Consider the following 15,141-nt stretch of genomic DNA (forward strand, 5'->3'; position numbering starts at 1 on the left):
AGAAAGAAGTGGTCTTCTATGCTTTTACCTGCCCAAAGTCTAGCTACAGAAAGAGATCAGTCAAGCATTTATCATTAACCTACTATAGCAGAAGAGTCAGTGTGATATACGAGATACAGAACTGATCTTGGGAGTCAAGAAGACCAGAGTTTGAGTCCTACTTCTGACAGGCTGTGTGACCCAGGGCAATTCACCTAACTTTCCAGTGCCTGAGGCAACTCTTAAATTGCAGAGCAGATACCATCTGCTTTGGTCCAGGGAGTTTCTTCATTGGAATTTTCCATATCAATGAAATCACAGGTTATTGGGGAGGGGACAGAGGGTATAGGAGGGGAAGTGTCTGCATGGGCGCAGTTTAGGCACAAGGGATACAAATTTATAAGTAAGGTAGTCCTTACCCTCAAGGAACTTAAACTCTACTAGAGGGGAAATAGCACATGTAGGAAAAGGTTGGCCCATGGGAAGGGTCTTGGGACTAGGCAGCCAAGATTAGAGTGTGAAGGCATAGGGAAATAGATTGTCATGCACTTTACTGGTTGTAATAGTCATATTGATTTGTTTATTATTCCGTAAGTAAGAGATAGAAACAGGAGTGGTGCACATGAGTAGGCTAAGTGCACATAGGTGTGTGGTGAGATTTTGGCCCTGGCTCAACCTTGGTATTTCCGGTGGATGGCATGAAGGATGGTCTAGAGCCAGCTAGATACAGAAGACTAGGGTGATATTTGCCTCACCCTCTAAATCCAAGCAGCTTTTTTTCCCCAAAGCTAAGTGTGTTAATTTCCCCCACAATTGTGGGTCAATGTTTCTGATTCTTGATGTGGAGAGACTGACAATAGCAGGGCAGATGCCAAGATGCCTGCATTGGCTAAGCCCTTAATTGGTGATGAGATTGAAAGATTGGAACACATACTTGCTGGAAGCAAGGAAATCTTTATAAAGGCAATAAGAGAAGGGCAGACTGGCCCAGGCCTCAGTGTGATAGGATGCTCAATAAATGCCATATTGGTCTAAATATAGAAAGGTAGGTGGATAATAGGTTTGAACCTGGAGTTATGAAGACCTAACTTAAAATTGTACTTCAGATACTACCTGTGTGACCTTGGACAATTTCTATAAGCCTCAGTTTCCTCATCTGTAAAACGGGCATAATAATTGCACCTACTTCACAAGGTTGCTATGAGGATCAAACAAGATAACACAGTAAAGTTTTGTAAAAACTTAAAGCACTATGTCAATGCTAGCTAGCTGTTGTTCAGCCTTTGTCCTTCTCTCTCAAAGAGCACCAAGTGGCTTCAAGAGGGTGATTTCTTGACTTGTGCGTGAACGGGATTTAAGTGAGGCAGAACTACCCAAAGTCATCAGCCTCACACTCTCCCCTAGAGTCATTCACTAGCCAGCTTTTGTTATCTCATCTGATAAATATGGCTTATACTTAGCCAAAATGTGGTCTTGCCCAGGAGCTGACTGATGTTCTTTATTCATGATTGTACTGGTAGTATGAGTCCCTAAAATGAAATAGGATTCCAAGACAGAGGATAATTTTTGTGAAGCAGGGCAAGAGGGTTTCTGGGAACAAGAGGGTTTGGAGAGAAGTGTCCCATGTGCAATATGTTGCTTTGCTTTTGGGGGTGGGGTGGGTCCTGCAGTAAAACTCTCCGTGTCATCAGTGAGGTTTAGCTGTGTTTACTAATATGGATATTAATCTTTATTTCAACTCTAGTCAAACTTGAAAATTTTTTGACAGCATGACCAGACCAACAAATTTCATATTTATTAGACTGGTCTCAGGAGAGAATTATAAAAAGAGAAGAATCAAGTTGTTTTTAGATTCAGTGAAAGGTATTTGACCTAGTGAAATGAAGTTTACTTTTAGCTTGTTGCAAAATATAATTGGGGTGGTAATTTCTTGGGTGAAAATGTGAAGGGGGATTGGAGGAATCCCTATGAGCCACTTTTTGTGCTATACAAATTGTGTGTGTGTGTGTGTGTGTGTGTGTGTGTGTGTGTGTGTGTGTGTAGCCTGACTACCTGTGTGTTTATGGGTGAGACCCCTGGATTTGGAGTCAGATCAGGTTGCAAGGTGTGTGAACTAAGGTAGATGATGCTTCTTCAGAGAACCTGTGTATTGTCTCTAAAATCAATATAGGAACGTTTGTATTACATACCTCACTCCAATGTAGTGAGGCACTAATGAGTTAATTTTGTGATAGTGCTTTTCAGCTTTACATATAGATGTTATTATTGCTTTAGCCACTAACCTAGAGTGGTAGATGGAGGACCAGCCTCTCTATCAAGAAGGTGGGTTCAGGTTCTGCCATGACTCCTCCTAACAGTGGGATTCTGGACTATGAATCTCTCAGCCCCCCAGTCAATTCTCTGAGTTGGGGTTCTTAACCACTGTGGTGTCATAGGCCTCTTTGGCAATCTGGTGCCAAACATGGGATTCCTTCTTGAAATAACACTGATAGCATTAAATAAAACAAATAGTTTTACAAAGAAAACCAATTATGCTGAAATGCATTTCTCAAAATATTTTTAAAAGTTTTTTAAGAAACCCTGCATCTGAGTCTTTGTTAGATATGAGTTATCAATCTACTTGGGAGCAGGGAATTTTGTTTTCTTTGTTTAAAGAATTAAGTAGGGGTGGCTAGGTGGTGCAGTAAATAAATCACCTGCCCTGGAGTCAGGAGGACTTAAGTTCAAATCTGTCTTCAGACACTTAACACTTACTAGCCATGTGACCCTGGGCAAATCACTTAACCCCAATAGCCCTGCCTTCCCCCCTCCATAAAGCAAAAAAAAAAAAAAAAGAATTAAGTAATTGATTTATTTTTATAAGCATTGTCTCTCCCTTCCACTGCCTTCCCCCATTGAAAAACAACACTAACGCCTCAACAAAACCCTCTTAACAATCATGCACAGCCTGGCAAAACACATTCCCACATGGACCATGTCTAGACGTGTGTGTTTCTTTTGGATTTTAAGCCCATCACTTTTCTGACAGGAAGTAAGTGATGTGTTTCATCTTAAGTCCTCCTGGCTTGTGATTTAAACTTGTACTAGTCAGAGTTTTAGTCTTTCAAAGTTGCTTTTCTTTGTAATGTTGTTGCAATTGTGTAAATTGTTCTACTTCTGCTTACTTCCCTCTCCGTCAGTTAATATAAGCTGCTAGAGTTTGTTATAGTCAGCATTCTGGGTTCAGGTTTGTTGTTGGGATAAAATGAGGCACTTGCAATTCATTGAGTAGGTAACAGGAGGTTTACATAGCAACATAGCAAAGCTATGCAATAAGGACACAGTGATACTTAGCTTGTTTGGTCCTCATCTTCATATGGAAATGCTTCTGTCTGGTCTTCAGGACAGAATGTGGGAAGGACATGATGATGATGTATTTGACCCTTAGAAATCCACCAAGTGATTCTTCCACTGACCATGACTGGGACTCTTTATGCCTTTAGATGATTGGGAAGCCAAGTCCCAGGGACAGTTTTGTCTACTTTTAGGGGAAGCTAATTCCTGCTGGAGAAGAGAAAGAGGGGAGACCTGTGTTTTTGTAGTTGTGGATGGTGAGGAAAGAAGTTGTGTTAGGGAAACACTTGTAAATATGGTGTCCCAAAAATCTTAGTGCAGTTTTAAGCTATTAATGCAGTATTAGCCCTGTCAAAGATCTTTCCAGTTTCCTCTGGAATGATATCTTTACTCACACCCTGTGGAGTAGTGACTCCTTGCCCTGCCGCCCCATATCTCCATAGCCTAGCAAAGAGTCTTGTGCATAACAAGTGTTCAATAAATGTATTTTGAATTAGATTGGATTCAGAGAAATCCTAGCTATCTATGGTGTTAGTTATTTCCTGGATATTTATGCTCCTTATGCCCTGTGAGAACCAGCATAGCAGATCTTGGAATTGTCTCCAGGCACCTGTGGAGGAAATCCCAAACCAAAGAAGGCTTTAGTTTTCAGTGTCATAGTTTTTAAGTCAGAAGGGACCCTCGAGGTCAGGGAGTCTACCCTTTTCATTGTATAGATAGAAAGTGACTATCTTCAGGGCATTATCCTTGAAACGGTTATCACTGTTTCACTAGAATTATGAGGCATTGGAAGTGACTGATGCAGGACTCACAAAGCTACTGATGTTTCTTATGTAATGCACACCTCAGTGGATGATTCCCACTCAACCTTAGGTTGCAGTCCCTCTGATACAGCTGGCCTCAGCCTTCGGCCCCCTGCCTTTTCAAGGTATCCTGCCTAGTTCTCCAGTTATCTCAGCTGTGCTTTTGTTAACCAGGGCTTTGCTCCAATGCTGAACTGGTCCACAGTCCCCCTCATGGGAGAGGTTTTATACTTCAAAGGTGGGATGGATTGAGGAACAGGGAGCATGGAAGCCCTTTCATCTCCTAGGACTGCCTTGTGTAAAATACATCAGGGGACTAGGAGAAATTTGTGATACGAGGGATAGGACTTATTTCTAAGAGGGAACTGCTGGCCCTGAATATTAATGTTACCTGCTTGCCATTTGGCACGCGGGGGCTGGGGGGGAAGATTAAGGCTTTGGTCTTCCAAACTTGGAAACTTTCCAAACATGGACTTTCCATATCAATGTCAGACAATTTGTTAGTAGATGAGGTGAGACTGACATCCATGTTTTAAGATCCTAGTCTTTGAATCCAAATTTCACAGAACAAATCTCCTTAATAAAAGAATTTGTTCTGTAAAACTTGGACTTGTCCAGGGCCGCACCCCAGGACCTAGACAGTGACCCATGCCCTCTAGAGTGTAGGTTCCCTGCCCTGATCCATACTAAGAAAAATAAAGAGCTGTCCCCTGCCCTCCAGTAGCTTGAATTAAAGGCAACTCTGACTCAGAAAGAAAGATGAGACTTAGAAAAACAAAATCAAGTCATTTCTATCATTTCTCAAATGATAAAGAATTGACTATGGAAAATTGATCCATAATTCAGAATGATGGATTTTTGTTGTTTGTCCTTTGTTTTTGAAGAGCACCAATGACATCACGGGTGATGAACTTAACTTCGATTTAAATGAGGCAGAGTTGCACCGAGTTGTCAGCCTCACTGTCTCTTCCTAAGTCATTGAAGTTCAGTGACATGACAAAAGTGAAGAAGGTTGGAGATGGCCTAGGAAGCAGTGGATGACCTTGGTGTCTTCAATGTCCAACTAACCTCCAAGCACTCCACAGCCCCTGGTTCAGCTGCCTTCATGGCTGCTGGAACAAATTGTTCTCATCCACCCATTCCATCAGGGACAGTCTTCACATGCTTGGGGTAGATACCCCCCTAATTCACCAACAGATCTGAAGCCTGTCAGTTACCCTCAACCTGGTCTAGTCCACTGACATATTTTACTGGGGTGTGATTGATGCCCATACTACAGTTTCTTGGAGCCACAGGTGAGAGTTAGATGAATCAGGTGGACACCAAAGGTGGATGAGTAGCTCTGAAAAGGGGCTGGCAAGTCCCCAACTCAGAAATCCTCTAGCTTGAAGTTATTAAGACCTGGGTTCAAATGCTCTCTCAGATAGTTATTAGCTATGTGACCCTGGGCAATTCACTTAAACTTTCTGACCTCCAGCTTCCCCATTTGTAAAATGACCTCTATGAAATAATGAATTCTTACCACAAAATCTGAATTCTTTACATTTGTCAAATTAAGGTTACTATATTTATTTGCTGCTGAAAAGTTTATGTCTATTCTATTCCATTGTTCTACCTTTCTATTTCTTAGCTAATACCAGTTAGTTCTGATAATTACTGTCTTATAATTTAGTTTAATATCTTGTACTGCTAACCCCCCTTCCTTTACATTTAAAAAATTAGTTCCTTTGATAATCTTGACTTTTTTCTTCTTCCAAATGAATTTTGTTATTATTATTTCAAATTCAGTAGAATAATTTTTGGTAAGTTAATTGGAATGACATTGAATATATGAATTCGTTTAGGTAAAATTTTCATTTTTATTATATTTGCCCTGCCTACCCATGAACAATTAATATTTCTCCAATTATTTAAGTCTAATTTTATTTTTATAAAAGTTAAAAAAATAATTTTGTTTATATAATTTCTGAGATTGCTTTGGCAGGTGTATTCCCAGGTATTTTATACTGTTTGGAGTTATTTTAAATGGGCTATTTCTTACTATCTCTTTTTGTAGGATTTTGTTTGTGATATATAGGAATGCTGATGATTTATGTGGATTTACTTTATACTTTGCTACTTAGCTAAAATTATTGCTTCAACTAACTTTTTAGTTGAATCTTTGGGATTTTCCAAGTATATCATCATATTGCATATCATATTTTTTTACAAAAATTGTTGGGAAAACTGGAAAGCAATATGGCAGAAACTGAGCAAAGAACAGTATCTTACACCATTTACCAAGATATCATCCAGATGGATATACAACCTAGATATAAAGAGAGATATTACGAGAAAATTTGAAGAACACAGAACATGTTACTTATCACATTTATGGATAGGTGAAAATTTATGAATAAATGAAACATGTAGAACAGTGAGTTTAAAATGGGTAATTTTGATTATATTGAATTAAAAAGGTTTTGTACAAATAAAGCAAATGTAGCCAAAATCAGAAGGAAAGCAGAAAATTGGAGAAAAAATTTTGTAGACAGTTTTTTCAGCAGAGGTCTCATAACTCAAATACATCAAGAATTTTGTCATATCTGTAAGAATACAAGTCATTCCCAATTGATAAATCATCAAAGGATTGAACAGACAGTTTTCCAGTGAAGAAATCAAAACAATTTATAATCATATAAAGATACTCTAAATCATTGTTGATTAGAGAAATAAAAATTAAAACAACCTTGAGATATTTTATTGGCTACCAGATTGGCTAAAACAATAGAAGGTGAAAATGACAAATGTTGGAGGGGATGCAGAAAAATTGGGACACTAATTCATCATTGGTGGAATTGTGAACTGATCCAAACATTCTGGAGAGCTATCTGGAATTATGCCCAAGGATTTATTAAACTGTGTATACCCTTTGACACAGCTACTAGGTCTATTTCCAAAGATGATTAAGGGAAAAATATAATGAATCTGTATGTTCTAAAACATTCATGATAGCATTCTTTGTGATGGCAAAGGACTGTGGATTGTGGGGATGCCCGTCAATTGGGTAGTGGCTGAACAAATTGTGGCATATGATTGTGGTAGAATACTACTGTGATGTAAGAAATAAGCTCTATTATCTTAGAAAAACATGGAAAGACTTGCATGAAATAATAAAGAGCAAAATGAGTAGAACCAAGAGAACACTATATATGGTAACAGCAATATTATTTTAAGAACAACTTTGAGCAAATATTGTAAATACCCAAACTAACTACAAAGGACTTATGAAAGATGTTATCTGCATCCAGAGAAAGAACTGATAAATAGAAGCACATATAGAATGATTTTACATACACCTACATACATACATCATAGTGTTTAATGATTACCATCCCTAGGGTCGGGGAAGGGAAGAAATAAAAAGAAAAAAATGAAAATAAGAAATTTACATGATAACTTTGTTATATATTTAAAAGGAATAGCCAGTTGCACATAAAAGGTTTGCATTTTCATGTGCATTAAAAAATTATATTATGTTATAAAATGCTTATTTTATTCCATAAATTAAAAATAAAATAAATTTTTAAAAAATTTAAATGACCTCTATTGTCCCTTTCAGCTCTAAATCTATTATCCTATGCCTTCTGTTGAATTTTTCTCCCTCCTACCCTATGCCACTAAGATATGAACTGGCCAAATGAGGGAGTATGCATTGTAACTATCACAGGCATTTTCATAAGAGAAAAGTTACACCATAAAGTTTTTGGCTGAAGATTTTATTTTTATTTATAGAGAACATAGTTCTGCATTAGTGACCCATTCACCTTTCAGATTCCCTAAGGGAGCCAACCAGAGCTAAAGATAGCTACAGCATTTTTTCCACATCACACAAGGAACTTGGTGCTTAAGGAAATCATGAATGCATTTGGATATGATATACTAGATTCCAGGCCTTAACCAGTTAACAAGAATCAGGTTTTCTCTAAGAAATGAATGTAGACTTGGTAGACTTAGTCTTTGGGAAAATAACATTTAATTTTAGGAAGTGAAAAAGACCCCAAACCTAATAAATGCTGCTTGATTCCATTGTACCTAGAGGTGACATGGAAGACCTGAGTTCAAATACCACCTCAGCCACTTGCCAGATGTATGACCCAGGGCAAATCATTTGACCTCTAAGTCTCAGTTCCCTCGTCTGCAATATTAGGGAGTTGAACTTCTGAGGTTCCATAGCCCTTCTCTGGGGGGCCCATTGGTATGGATTTCTCTCCTTATTAGTAGAGATGAATGCCCTGCCCTTCATGAGAGGCAGAGTGGAATTGGAGAATGACTAAAGAGCCTCCAGTCCTTGCCTTTGGGACTCTTCAAGGGCCAGTCACCTTTGGTACTTATCTTTTTTGTTTTTTTTGCTTTTTGGAAGGTAATTGGAGTTAAGTGACTTGCCTGAGGTCACATGGCTAGTTTTATGTTAAGTGTCTGAGGTCAAATTTGAACTCGGGACCTCCTGATTCCAGGGCCGCTGCTCTATTCACTGCACCATCCATCCGTCCCTCCTTTGATTCTTATCAAGTTGGATTATGCCACTCCCAATGGGAGAGCTTCTCTCTATTTTTGTCTGGTATATATTCTCCTATGTATACATTCTCTGATTTCTATTTTGCTACATTTTGGATAAATGAGTTTTTTTGCTATTTGTTATGTGCTATTCTGGAACTGATATTTGGTTTGAAAAGGATCAAATAACCTGAAGTTATGTTGGGTTCTTCTCTCTTAAAGGCAGAAGTTCCTGAATTGAATTGATTCAAAGCTTGATGAGTACTAGGGTGAACTGGCCTTTGAAGAGTCCCAGAGGGTCTAGAGGTCTCTGGCTTCTCACCAATTCCCCCATCCATTAAGGGAAGAGTCACATGCCAGTCGGCATTGGGACAGGTCCCATTCCAGCTTGAAATATATAATCCTAAAAATATAAAAAAATGTTTTGACATGAATGACTACATACTTCTGCACAAGGATTGATTTGACCCTCTTTATATTATAAAGAGTAATTTAATGAATAGGTAGCTTGAGGAAGATTTTATGCCTTAATAATATTGGACAGAGAGTGAAAGCAGAAATGGTAATAGCAGCCTCATGAACAAACTTGTAAATTGTTCTTCTCATTGCTCTCCCTTGATCTATGACAAGAATTCATTCAACAAACCTTTACTAAGCACCTACAGTACTGGAAGTGTGTTTCCATTTCCTTTAGGAAGTGGTACCTGAATCAAGCCTAGAAGGAAGGCTTTGTAGAACTGGGAGTACATTCCAGGTATATGGGAAAGTCTATTTTTGAAAGACACGGAGGTGGGAAATGCCAACTAAGGTAATATAAATAAGTCATTCTGGTTGGGAAATGGCTGGATCATAATGAGCATGAAGAGAGGGGTGTGAAATAAGTTGGGAGATATAGGCTATTGTTGGAAATGCCAAACTGGAGAATTTGCATTTTTATCTTAGAGGCAGTAATAAACAACTGTAAATCTTTGAGCAGACCAATGTCATGGTGAGAGTAGTTTCTTTAGGAAGAATATTTTGGCGTCAGTGTGGAGGATGGATTGGAAAAGGAGAAACTGGAACCAAATATCCAATTAGGAGAATGTCACATTAGTCCAAGTAAAAGATGATATGGGTCTAAATGAGAATGGTAGCTGTACGAATGTAAAGGAGACATATTCCAGAGGCATTATGGAGAGAAAAATGAACAACACTTAGACATTTATTAGATATGGGGGTGGGGTGAAAAAATGAGGAGTCAAAGATAACGAGCCTGTTTGATGCAGAGACTGGTTGGGGGACTGGGGAGGGAGAAAATGAGTACTGTTTTGAACATCATGAGTTTGAGATGGCTATGGGATATCCAGGTGGAGGTGATATCCTATAGATAGGAGCATTGGAAAGGTGTATGGTATGTGTGAACAGTCTGTGATATAGAACCAAGGAGAAACTCCAGAGATAAGCAGGAATAAAGATGTTATTGAGGAATTGCATGGCAGAAAGAGATGGACTGGCCATGAGGCAAGAGCAAGGGATAATAGGTGGCCAGTCGTGGTACTCCACTGGTACCCACAAGATGTTGAAAGAAAATGAGGAAAATCTCTATGTTCGGTGACCCCTTTCTCCCGGTGAAATTTTGGCAGAACATAGATGAGTTTCACTGGATCCAATCCAATCCAGTGAATATTCTTAAAGCACCTCCTGTGTTTCTGGCACTGTACTAAGTGCTGGTGATACAATTAATGAAAAGAAAGACTGTCCATGCCCTCAAGAAGCTTATAATCTAATGGGGGGGGGAGAGACAGCATACAAAAGGAGGCAGGAAAGCAGGAGATGGGGGAGGAGGAGACCAGGGGTACCTGAAGTGGAGGCATCTTATTCCATGGAGTTGAAACCAGGCAGAGCAGCAGATGCAGAGCAGAGTGAATGGATGGGTTGTGGTGTACATTTTCAAAGGGAATATCTGATTCAAAAAGATCACATTTTTTAAGCATCTGAGTATACTTTGAAATGTCATCTAACTCAAGAGTATTGATAATATTTCAAAGAAAGAGGATCAGGAGAATAAAAGAGATCTCAGGGAATAATAAAGAGGGTTCCTATAAATAAGGTTTGCAAATGGATGTTGACCAGGCAAAGAAGACTTTGGAGGAACAATCAGACAAATTAGAGGGGAAACGAGAGAAAAGAGTTACAAAAGCTAAAGGAGAGAGTATTTGGGGAAGAGGATGGCCAAGTCAAGTCAACAAACCTCGACTAAGCACTAATTATGTGTCCAGGCACTGTGTTAACTGCTAGAAGTACTAATGCAGACAATAAGAAAGAAAGTTTCTGTCCTCAAGGAGCTTACATTCCAATAGGTGAAGATAATACAAAAAGGGAGTTGAAAAGAGGAAGGAGAGATGATGGTTCTCTGCACAAGGTCATGTTAGAGAAATTCCCTTGGAGATAAGTTAGGGGTATAGTCCAGAGAAGAATGAAGGTCTTCACATGGCTGGGCCAGCGTCTTCTTCTTCTTCTATTTTTGCCTTTTTTGGGGGTAGGCAGAGGGCAATTGGGGTTAAGTGACTTACCCAAGGTCACATGGCTAGTTTTTGTGTTAAGTGTCTGAGGCCAGATTTGAACTCGGGTCTTCCTGACTCCAGGGCCGGTGCTGTATTCACTGTGCCACCTAGCCACCCCACAGCATCTTCTTCTTTAAATGGAAGTTCTGGGAGGAAACATCTGACTAGAAGGAGAGGCCAACAATATAAAGTGTCAGAGAGAAGGACAAAGTCTGATAAAGTTTTTGGATTTGACAATGAATAGATCATTGCTAGTCAGTTTCAGCAGATTGATGAGGTGGGAAGCAGAATTACAAAGACTTCAAAATGAGTTGGAAGTGAGAAAGTAGAGGTAACAAGTGTTTCTGGGAGTTTGGCTATGTAAAAGACAAGGTCAAGAAAATTGAGAACTGAAAGAAGGCCATTGAATTCTATAGTTGATTAGTGGAACAGGAGGAGGTGAGTGGACTAGATTTTTTTTCAGGAAATGACAGTGCTCTTTTATGACCCCAGAGCTTCCTGTGAAAGCATAGTCCTGTCTTTTCAATATTAACATCTTATTAATATTGCTATTTGTCAGGGAGGTGTAGAAAACCACGGACTCAGAATAAAAGATAAGCATCACACAGATGGTAATGGAAAGATACATAGTGGTTTGAGCAGATTGTACTACATAACCAGGGAGGGATGTTACTCAAAAAAGGAGCAGAGATAAAAGATTTCATCACGGAACTGCATGATGGGAAGAGAAGATGGGCTGGTCATGGGGCAAGATGGAGGGATGATGAGGGATAACAGGTGGCTAGCTAGAGGATTCCAACAGCACTCTCATGATGTCATGTGAAAATGAGGATGCCCTTTAGCACATTGGGTAGACCCTGACTGTGGTGAGCTTTTGGAAGGACAAGGACCAGGATCACAGGCTGGGCAGGCATGGATGGGCTGTAACCTGCATCATTAGAGGGAACTCCAAAACTTAAGAGATCACAGCTCCATTTGAGCATCTTGTATAGTAATGTAGTGTTAGGAATATTCACAAGTAGCATTTAGAGATATAATTTATTCTGTGCGTCACTGAGTCCTTAGAATCTTCTCCTTACTCTCTGCTGGCCATTTGGGCATTCTATAATATGGGCTGAGGAAAAAAAGTGGGGAATCTGAAATCGGTTCCTTTTGCTACTACTGAATATCTGTAGAAGCAGCCCCAGTACTGTTGTCAGTAAAACTGCATTTTCTCAAGGTTTTCACAATATCCCCGTCACTTATGTAAGGAGGACACCTAGAAGTCAGTCACCTTATATATGTGTTGCAGTCTGACATATATTCCCAGCCTTATAAGTCATTAATCATCCACAGAAATCCGGTTCTCTTGTCAGATGACATGTGGCCATTTGCACTTGGAGAAAGGCAACATCCTCCTCCTTTGGATGCCTGCTGGCTTTGCCCATTCTTCACGTTGGGTAATGAATGTTTAAACATCTTGTAATCCACTTCCCTTTTATTTTTCAGTTAATTTTTTATTGGCATGTCAGCTAAGAATCATGGAGTGGGTAGAAAAACCTGGCATCCAGGACCTCTTTTTACCTCTGCTACATCAATCTTCAGTCAGGATAACTAGACATAGTGGATAGAGCGCCAAGACTGGAATTAGGAAGACTGATCTTCCTGAGTTCAAATCCAGCTTCAGACATTTAATAGCTATATGACTCTGGACAAGTCACTTAACCCTGTTTGCCTCAGTTTCCTCATCTGTAAAATGAGCTGGAAAAGGAAATGGCAAACCACTCTAGTATCTTTGCCAAGAAAACCTCAAATGAGGTCATGAAGAGTTGAACGTGACTGAACTACTGACCTAAATCAATCTTCTCAGGTCCTCAGTTTCTTATTTATAAAGTGAGGCTAATGATGTGTTCCTTCTCCATTAACACACATATGCATGCTCATGCTAACATACACACATACCCATATATAGATACACACACATATACACTCAGACCCCACTATTGGAATTGGAAAGAACTTTAGAAATCTTGTAGCCCAATCCCCTAATTTTTCTGATGGGAAACCTGAAGAAAAATAACTTACCCAAATGTTTTTGAAGATGAGCTATTTCTTCCTTTTTGTCAGATATACAGATCTATAATACTCGTAACCTCTTCTAATTCCTTCTAAAACATTTGTACCATCCTATTACATAGAATGTCATTAAAGCTAACTTACCTAATGTAACAGGTTGTATTTTATATGAGTACAATTGGTATTACTATACAGCATGACTTTAGGGGTATCAAACAATTTCTCCTCTTCATTAACTCCAAACCTTCCTAGGCCAGCCACACAAGGTGAATGTCTGCAATGGTCACTGGAAAGCCTTATTGAAATTCAGTGTTGTTTGGAACAATGGTGACACAGTGAGTCCTTATCAGCCACTAATACTTTAACTTGAATTTTTTTCTGGGGGGGATGTAGGTGGGGGGAGGTGCAGGAGCCCATGTGAGTATGTTTCAAAGTAGCAGGAACATGCCAACTCAAACAAGCTCTTGAGAGCTGGTTGTTAATTTTTTTTGTGTGAGCATTTATACTTTTGGAAATTAGCAAATGCTACAAATGCTTGATTTCAGTCAATAAACATTAAGTGCTTACCATGTACCAGGCACTGGATTGTATAATTAATGTATTGCTTTGTTGATTGTTTATATTCAAGAAAGTATAGGAGAAAATATTATTGCAGGTTAAACTCTTATTTTTTTGAGGGGGGAAGGCAAGGCAATTGGAGTTAGGTGACTTACGCAAAGTCACACAGCTAGTAAGTGTGTCAAGTGTCTGAGGTCAGATTTGAACTCATGTCCTCCTGACTCCAGGCCCGCTGTGCCACCTAGCTGCCCTAAAGATTAAACTTAAAAGTATGTCATCTGTTCCTTTTTTTTGCAATCAAGTAACAAAACATTTACTAGAACATCTCTCAGTGTCACTAAAGACAAACCTTGGTTACTGTCTAATATTACCTTGGCAACCCTGACAATAGGGAGGAGGATATAACATTTTCATTTTCTGTCTTATCTGGAACTAGTTCTGTTCTTATTCAGTATGGGGGAATAGAAATTCTGGGAATGTGTAAAGGAGTCCTAGACTTGAAGTCAGGAGACCCAAGTTTGATTTCTGGTTCTGTCACTAAATATCACCCAGAAGCAAATCATTTGACTTTCATCTTCAAAATGGGGATAATAATACTTGTACTATCTGCCTCATTAGTTTCAAGGGAAGAAAGCACATGGTAAAGTCTATAGACCTAGGTAAATATAATTATTAGTGGTGGCAGTGTTGTTATTCAGGAACACTCCCAATGGGTCAAGCGGTATCCCTAGCTGTGACTGCTCCTAATCCTGAAGATGTCAATATTCCCTAGTGAATCCAGAGCCATGGTTTATTATGTGAGTGGAGAATGCATACTGTGTGTCTCTTTTGTTAGTTTACCCTTTTATCTTGCTGTTCCTGTGCTTCTTTCTGTGCAAATCCCTGGGCTCCCAGGTCCTGCAAGAGTGAATACCCATGCCAGCCTCTCTGTTTAACTGGATTCCAGGAAGATCAGTATCTTGCTTACAACCTTCTGCCTGTGTTCTATTCTTGCTCTCTGTGCTCTGCCCACCTCGCCTGAGATCTACAGTACTCTGAAGCCCACTGCCTGCCAGTGTGAACAGGCTTGTTAGGCAGGATGTGTTTGTCCTGCCATGCTCATCAGACCCTGGAGCTGAGAAACTGGAATCTCTATTTGGTCTCCATTGTGTTCACAGCATTACTGTGGTGTGAGGGAGGGGAGATGTGGTAGGACAAAATTGACATGGAATATCATAGGCTCCGTAAGGGGCCACTGGAAAGGTCCATTAGGGTATCATCTAGTCCAACTGACTAATTTTACAGATGAGGAAACTGAGACCTGGACTTGCCTGATGTCACAAAGCCAGTAGCAA

General features: G+C 39.5%; 1 protein-coding gene across 1 annotated transcript in view; it reads left to right on the plus strand.

Annotated features, from left to right (window-relative positions):
* Nucleotides 1–15,141, plus strand: part of LOC138173525 (A disintegrin and metalloproteinase with thrombospondin motifs 12-like) — a 594,307-nt gene that overhangs the window by 105,747 nt on the left and 473,419 nt on the right. The window lies entirely within an intron of this gene.

The sequence above is a fragment of the Petaurus breviceps genome, unplaced genomic scaffold (assembly GCF_028583685.1).
Source record: "Petaurus breviceps papuanus isolate PSGF00001 unplaced genomic scaffold, PetGlider_PUasm1.0 129, whole genome shotgun sequence".
Taxonomy (NCBI): domain Eukaryota; kingdom Metazoa; phylum Chordata; class Mammalia; order Diprotodontia; family Petauridae; genus Petaurus; species Petaurus breviceps.